We start from the raw sequence: 8,339 nt of genomic DNA, 5'->3' as shown, positions 1-8,339 counted from the left end.
GAGCGCTGAGGCAGAGCCGGCTCCGCGGCCAAGCAGCCTGTGCCTTTAAATTTTTCATCTTCCTTCATAATTTGACCTGTCCCCCAGCCAGGGGCGTGGAGCCAGCGCCGCTATTTTTAGGCGCAGAGCTCTGACGGCCGACCGGCTGCAGACACACAGAGAAGGAGTTTTACTGTGTTGTTTCAGCTGGACAAACATTTAACCCCCGCGTCCTTTTATCGCCGCCCCGACCGACGGGACGAGCGGGAAACGCGCACCTCGCGGGCTCGACCCGGACGCTCGGCCGCCAGAACCGGAACAGCCTCGATGCGGTCTGAGCCGCGAAGCCCGATTAAAAGTCCGGTCGTCACGAAAAGGCACCGTCGGAGCCGGAGCTGTTCGTCTGCATTTGCATCAAACCGAAAGGTCAGCTTGGATCGGGGCGTGAGAGCTGAAAATCCTTCGAGGCCAAGGTAGTAACGGCTAAACACCCGGAGCGCCATCTGTCGCCGCGGCCGACCTCGCCCCGATCGATCCCAGAAGGAAGCGGGGCGGAAATCGACTCCGATCGGCGGAACCCCGCCCGGTCCGAGCGTCGGACGTGGTCTCGGTGCCCGGAGCCGCACAGATATAGCACGCCATGTTCCCCCGATGTAGGGGATTCATTTTCTGGGCTGTATTGAAAAGCAAGGCGTATTCTCACTAACCCTGGCATGCCTCACACACACGCACACCCATATGTACATATAGTGCACGGCTTTCCGTGTGCGTCGGTGTGTGTGCCGTTGTCACCGGAGATAGCGGTTGCAGCAGAAGGCACCGTTGTCTAATTGACGCCGTCGTATTCTTGTGCCGGTGACGTAAGAGCCTAATTAAGATGCTGTCGTTTGAATGAAGCCCCCCCCCGCCGCCCACACACACACACACACACACACACGGATTTATCAGCGGGTGTCGGCCTGGGCTTTGCTGGGTCAGGTGACGTCTGGCCGACACCGCTCACCTTCCTGCCCTACTGCTCCGAAATAGAGCGGGACAATTTACCGGAATATGTTAGCGGCGATTAACCTACACTATATATTTGTAACCGGCTTCCTGGGGCTGATGAGGGATTGCGGGATTGGAAATAGCCCCGTCCAATCGGCAGGGTCCGGTAAACCTGCAATGTGGCGAGACCGTTATAGCTCCTCCTGCGTCACTGGTGGCCTTTGTCTGCTTTAGTCCTATTAAAGCATTTAAGTGTGAAAGTCAGCGTCCCTGCTGGAGAGACGCTGGGCTCGGCTCTCCCGGGCCGGGCTCTGACAGTCTGTCACCTCCCTCATATCAAGCACAAAGTGGGTGTATGTGTGCCCGTGGGCGTGCACGCACACGTGTGTGTGTGTGTGTGTGTGTGTGTGTGTATGTTTTGACACAAGAGCACCAACATGGTGGGATGCAGGAGGGAGGGCGGGTGTGCGGGGGGTTATTAGCGTCTGAGAGAACAAGTGGGCCAGACCGCTAACGACTTGCACAATTAAATGAAAGGCCATTACAAGTCGATGTGAAAGAGCAATTTCTATACACACACACACACACACACACACACACGCACGCACGCGCATGTGTCGCCATTGTGTAGCTTAGTCAAGTGAAATTACTCAGTGGCAGCACTGATAACAACACCTTCTGCAGATATTCTGCCTTATGAGCTCTTCTTTGCGTCTGTGAAGGCGCCGCCGTCGCAGCCCGAGGTCTGCGGCTCCGTCGCCATAGCGCCGCTGCCTCGTGACACGCCGTGCACCGTGAAAGCCGGCGGGGAGCCGGACGGGCGGCGCCGGAGTGACGTAGCGCAACAGACGTGTGAGCCTGAAGAACGACGCTTCCTCCAACTTTTTGATTCAGCTATAAAATGCTTTGTTTCCCCGAGTAGGGGAAAACACACACACACACACACGCACACTGGTTGTGTATATCAGAGTGCAGTGTGGAGGGAGATGCGCGTCCCAGTGGGTTCAAGCGTCGCACATAATATGGGTTCTCCTGGCCGTGTGGATCCGGAGTCTGGTCGTGCGTCGGATGCGGGCCGAGGTCGCCGTCAGGTGTGGATTCTCCAGTCGGCGCCGGCGTCGCTCCCCGGAGACGGGCTGTGTACTGACAGCAGCCCCTGATGTAACGCCGCCGAGCATCTCCTCCCCTCGGAGGGCAGCGCTGACACCGCAGGGAAATGAACTCTCCACACCAATTACCTCACCCCCCCCCCCCCCCCGCCACCCCGTGCTTACATCACCTCCTCGTGAGTCACCGACGCTAACGCTAGAAGACTCCCCCGATCAATTTTGCGCGGGGGATCGCAGCCTCGGCGCTCGGACGCTCTACCCGCTCGGCGCCGCAGGTAAAGTTCAGCGGCTTCAAACAGCTCATTTCCGCTCACCTTGCGGTTTGTGTCGTAAAAGCACAAAGGCAATAAAACTGTTGATTTGACGGCGAAATCCAATTAGCCCGTACATCTGGATGTGTTCTGCCCGTGTGTTTCCCCACTAATGATTCGGGCGCGCTTGCTTTTATTGGGTTACTCTGTCTGGCGTCCTGTGGTATTTCCTGCAGGACTTTCAGGGTGATATAGAATGCACTTAACAGGTTGGATCAAATAACACGAGAAAGCGTTTAAAGGCGTTGGTGTTCAGGGCCCGATCGTGAAGCGCCGCCAGCGAACTTTGGCAACGCGCTCTATAATAACACAGTAAAATGGAGGCCGGCTCTTTGAGAGCGAGCGCAGCGGCACGATTCAAAGACGGCGATCGATGTCCGTTCTCCAAAATAAAAAATCCTTTTTGGGGAAAAACCCTCGGCGTTAGATAGCAAAGAAAGGCCGGACCCGCGGCTCTGCACGGACCGGGCGGACGCGCCGCTCCGGAGCCATTTTTCAAAGCATCCACTTATTGTGCGCTGACCTTGAGGTCAGTTTACTTTCTAACTTTGAATAGGTGCCTGACGCCATGCCTTCATCTGCTGCCATAGGCTTTCTAAAAATATCCGTGCAGCGCAGAAGCCCTGTGGAAACAGAGGGCAGAAGGCAGCGTGTTTACTGATCAATGCGCTCATCTCTGCTGGAAACCATCGATCCGCCGGATCAAATTGACCGTGTTGCCGTCCGACAACTCCCGCGCCGCGTCCGACGAGCCGCCTCGCGTTCCGCCTCCCCCGGAAACAAACGCCACGTACGGATCTCGTGGCCGATCGGCTTCTTGACGTCAGCCTTCCCTGCTCCGAGTCCCAGAAGCGTCGCATCGGTGGCTGCGTCACCAAAATGTCTGCAAAAGTCAGATGCCTCGCCTGCAAACACACACACACACACACACACACACACACACACACACACACACAGGCTAAATAACCACATGTGACTTTGATGGAATCCAGCCAAACTTAGCTGACCTTAAAAACCCCCCGGGGGATTAATAAAAACAAAGGTTCTCTATCAGAAGCGTCGTTCTAATCCGCATCCTGCCGGCCCGGCCCTCGTACGGAGGGATTATGGTGGCGTCACACCTCTGGTTTGTCTTCCAGATTCCGTGGCACCGTCTTGTCACGACGTCCACGTCCAGATATGTATATTTGAAAGCGGCGGCGGCTCACATGCAGACTTTCTGTTGTCTTTTGGCCGTAGAATGCCATCTTTGTTGTTTCTGTCTGCGCCGCGGTCCTGGACGATTGGCCGCGGTTAGCACTTGACTGCATCCGCGGATCCGTCACTAACCTTTAAAGAGACAGACAAAACTCCATTCATGGATTTTATAAGGTCTGCTCGGGAGGGAAAAAAAAGGGGAAATGGACTTTACTATGGGAAGGGTGGGCTGACGCTTATTGTCCAGACCACTTCCACCTACGCCGGTCGCCTCGGCGCGAGACCGCAGCCCAGACGCGGCGCAGACACGGCGCAGACGCGGCCCAGACGCGGCCCAGACGCAGCCCAGACGCAGCCCAGACGCGGGCCTTTCCTCCTGCCGAACCGTCTCAAAGGTCTCGCGCACAACAATGCCTCCGAAAAATAGCGCTTCCTCTTATTATTAAGGCGACGCGGTGCATTTCGGGAAAGGTCCGGCAGTCCGCCCGCCGCTGCGCTTACAATGTCAAAGCCGGCGCTGCTAAATATGCATAAAGCTGGAGGTGTTCCAGATGTATTTTTAACGCCGCCGATGACCTTGACATTCGGGATATATTTGCGCCGCATTAATCATTTTTTTCCACCGCGGTCTAAAGAGGAAAGGAAAACTGATTGGTAATCGTGTTTTCTGCAGTGGAAGTTACCGCTGTGACTCAAAGTCCCAGGCTCGTAGTAAAGACAATGTTCTACTTTTACCATCCCCGGGGGGGCCGGGGGGGCCGGAGGGGGGGCGCAGAGGGGGCGGAGCCCGCAGGAGGCAAACGCTTCCCTTTTCCTCGGCTTTGAATCACTGGTTCGCTGGGAAAACAATAGAAGTGTTTCGGTCAAACGCAGGCTTTCCTCTAAATCTCAAGTTACGTGTCCTCTCTCATTTTCACATCGGCCCCGTGAACGCCCGGCGGAAGGCCGGCGGTTTGCGTCGTTGCGTGGCTCCAAAATAACCCTGACCGAGGCCCTTTCCGTCTTTGCTTCGCTGCAGTTTGTCCGCCCGGCAGACGGCGGCCGCTCACGGCGGCGCCCCCTGCGGGCCGAGGCGGAGCGGCGGGCGGCGCACCTGATGCCCTCACAAAACCAGAAGAACACGACCCGCCCGGAGAGCGCAGGCTCGGGGAGGAGATGCCGCACACACACTCAAGTAGAAACGCAAGCAAGTACAAACACACACACACAAACTTCCTGCTCCAAAAAGAACATTATAGTGCACGGACATGGCGCGGCGTGATAATGATGCTAAAAGCACAACAGAATTTGTAGCGAGCCTCGAGGTCATCGCCTCCGAAGGGGGGGTCGTTGGAAACAGGTGGGCCGCTCACCCTTCCACGCCTCCGTGGCGGCGCAGAACTCCACGCCGCCTCTGCTCTTAGATATCCGGCCGGTGTGTCCAATCCGTGTGTAATCCCCAGATCAGTTTGTTCTGCACATTTCACGGCGGGCGGGGGGAGGTCGCGGCCGTGACCCCCCGCCGTTCAATAACTCACAGGACGCGGCGGCAGAGGTGGCGATGACCCGCGGATGAGCGGGAACAACAAAGCGAAGCCGTAGCATGACGCTGCCGTGATAATGTCTCTCTGAAGTCTGAGGCTTGTCTGTTTCTGCCATCAGGATGGGGGGGCGGGGTGAAGGGGTGGAGGGTGGAGGGGTGGAGGGGTGGAGGGTGAAGGGGTGGAGGGGTGGAGGGGTGGGAGAAGGGTGGAGGCGGGAGCTCGGCACGCCGGCCGTCAGCGGGCACGGTTGCACGGACGGGGAAACAAGCCGAGGAAAAGGGTAAAAGTTGCTTTCAACAGGAGGCATCTCAGGAGGTTCCTAACAGAAGACACATTCATTCATTCATTCCTTCATTTTCCGACCCTCTTCTTCGGAGCCCGTCCGCGCTGTGATTGGGCGAGAGGGTTCACGGGGAGGTCGTATGTCTCCCCGCGACATGTGAATGTTTAGAAGTGGCACGGCGTGTGAATGTTGTTGGTGTTGTCGTGGCGCTCCGGGGCCCAGCCAGGCCGGAGCTCCCGCACCCTGCAGACCCGACGCCGGGATGGACCAACGAAACGCGTCTGCATCCGGTCGGACTGCGTCTGGCGTCTGGTGAAAATGTTTGACGCTGCCGGCCGTGTCGCCGCCTCCTGGTGTGTCGTGAGAAAATATCCAAAAGGTTGTTTTCGACAGAACACACAGAATCCAAAATACTGCAACTTTAAATCTGGATCCGCGAGCAAAGGCCTCTCAGACAGCGGCAGCAGAGTTACACTTACTGCTGTATTTATTAGCTACATCGTCAAGAGCTTTTAAAGACTGAATAAAATGTTTTTATGTGAAAGCTCCATTTAATAAAAGTGCTTTTACTGAACCGGACGGCCACAGAAGCAGGTCCCGGTGCTTCTCTGCCACCCGGATTACGTCCGTACTGTCTGCCGAGCGGCCGAGCGGCCGCCGCCAAGAGCAATAACACCGTGAACATGACGTGATTTCTTTTTACATGACGGCAGGGCGAGGGAGTGACCGCGAACCCCGCGCAGGACTCGGGGCCCGGCTGTAGTTCTGGATCTGGAGGAGACGTGGGGAAACACAGTGACAAGCAGCGGTTATTATCATCATCACGGTTGCTATTCTTATTAACAGCAATAACTAATCACATTTTGGCTCTTATTACAATACTGAGAATCCAGCGGGTGGTCGGCAGTGACGTGCGGTGAGGTTGAAGGCTGCCGAGCCTCTGCCTTCATCACAATCACATCTACAAACACAGGAACCCTGCAGAGGAGCCGACTCAACATTTGATTGGCAGCGGTTAACGGCTTACGTTTAAAATCTCCTATCGGGTTTCTTCAACATACAAACTGTAGCGCTCAAAAGAGCACAATTAATTTTACAAATGTGATGATGGTCTTACTTTTACTTATAAATGCGAGTCCAATTTTGAAAATTGTCTAAGTTTGGATATGGAATCCTCCGTTTTGAAAGTGAAATGAATGGATGGCTGCAATCGACTGGCCAACTCTAGTTTGCTGTGTCTGCACAAGAATCCCTGGGATCAGCGGCGCCCCCTAGCGTGAGGCCGGGGAACTGCATGCCTCACTTTGTGGCTCTGTGTCGCCGTTTTCTGATCGCTCAGCACAAGAAACTGGCAACACACAGTTGTTGACTCATTGGAAATGTAGTTCAAAAGTGTTTAAATAGCCACATACAGAGAACGCAGAGCACGCCGGCCGTCACTGAGGCTCAGCGGTCGGCAGCCTCACCGCACAGCTCTTCTCAGTATTTGATCAGTAAATGTGAAAATCCAGCCATTCTTCTTCTTCTTCTTCTTCTTCTTCTTCTTCTTCTTCTTCTTCTTCTTCTTCTTCTTCTTCTTCTTCTTTCGGCTTTTCCCTTCAGGTGTCGCCACAGCGAGTCCACTTCCTCCATCTAGCCCTCTTCTCTGGATCCTCCTCTCTCACACCATATACCTTCATATCCTCCCTCACTACGTCCATAAATCTTCTCTTTGGTCTTCAAGACCTCCTGCCTGGCAGCTCCAATTCCAGCATCCGTCTACCAATATATTCTCTATCCCTCCTCTGTCCATGACCCAACCATCTCCGTCTGGCTTCTCTGACCTTCTCTCCAAAACATCTAACATGTGCTGTTCCTCTGATAGACTCATTCCTGATCCTCTCCATTCTGGTCACTCCCAAAGAGAACCTCAACATCTTCATCTCTGCAACCTCTAGTTCTGCCTGCTGTCTTTTGGTGAAGTTCAATTAAAAATCACCAATAAATAGAACCATTTCACTCTTTTCTTCATTTGACATTTTTTTCCTTCCACGATAGGCAAGTGAGGCACGGCTTCTCCTGCCTCCCCTGCCTGCTGCTCACTGGCCGGTAGGTTACCCGGACGCTTTCTCTCGCTTTCTGATATTTTTTCTCCGGATTTATTTATAGTTGCTGTGTTTGTCCTGCACGTTGGAAGCGGCAGGTCGCTCCTGGTCCCTCGATCGCCGCCCTTTTCCTCCGCGGCCGCTTCAAACCTTGCAAGTGTCTGCGTCTACAAAGCGAAGCCGGTCTCAGCGAAAGGTTCATTCGAAGGACTCGCCTGTGAACCGGCTCTCTGAGACCGTCGTCCCGGCCGGTCCGGGCTCACGGCCGCGTGCCCGCCGGTTTTCTTTTTTTTTTTTCCTCTCATCGTGGTCGGCATCATCGCCGGCACCTGTGACTTTCATCCGGTTTACACGTTCACCGGCGGGCTTCCTTTCAGGAGACACGCCGATGTTCTCATCATGATATTTGGCTTCTGGAGATGCGCCCGATCTGGGAAGGGTCCTTGAAGCGCCGTCCCCGAGGATAGCCAGCGCCGCGGTAATGACGGCCTCGGCTGTAAACGCGGCATCGCGATCCAGCTCGCGTAATCGTCGGCCCTTCCTGCCATTTAAACCTCCCGATCTGCAGAGATGAAGATAACAATGAGCCGCTGCGGAACACAGACCGGCATCGTCCTCTGGGCATCAACAACGCCGCCCACTCCCCCGGCCCTCCCCCTCCGAAAACTCACTGACCCAAACCCATTTTTTCCAGTCTAAGAGAAATGTCAAGTCCAGACCTAGAACTTGTCTCTTTGAAGGGAACATAGCAGCCAAATATAGCCCGCTAGCCCGGATGACTCCTGACACACATCAGACTCGGCTAGTTCTGCTAACAGTGGTTAATTCTGGCCGTCTTCCACGCAGTCACTTTCTATTAAACATCA

General features: G+C 55.0%; 1 long non-coding RNA gene across 1 annotated transcript; it reads left to right on the top strand.

Moving 5' to 3' along the window:
• Positions 1 to 197: 197 nt before the first annotated feature.
• On the top strand, positions 198 to 7,311 carry LOC147229568 (uncharacterized). Its single transcript, XR_015106859.1, has 3 exons — positions 198 to 405; positions 4,602 to 4,769; positions 6,992 to 7,311. It is a non-coding gene; the product is annotated as an uncharacterized LOC147229568 (long non-coding RNA).
• The last annotated feature ends 1,028 nt before the right edge of the window (positions 7,312 to 8,339 follow it).

The sequence above is a fragment of the Fistularia commersonii genome, chromosome 11 (assembly GCF_037954325.1).
Source record: "Fistularia commersonii isolate RoL2024-O1a breed Wild chromosome 11, RoL_Fcom_v1.0, whole genome shotgun sequence".
Lineage (NCBI taxonomy): Eukaryota > Metazoa > Chordata > Actinopteri > Syngnathiformes > Fistulariidae > Fistularia > Fistularia commersonii.
The sequence above is the reverse complement of the archived record's forward strand: the minus strand, read 5'-3'. Positions and strand labels throughout refer to the sequence as shown.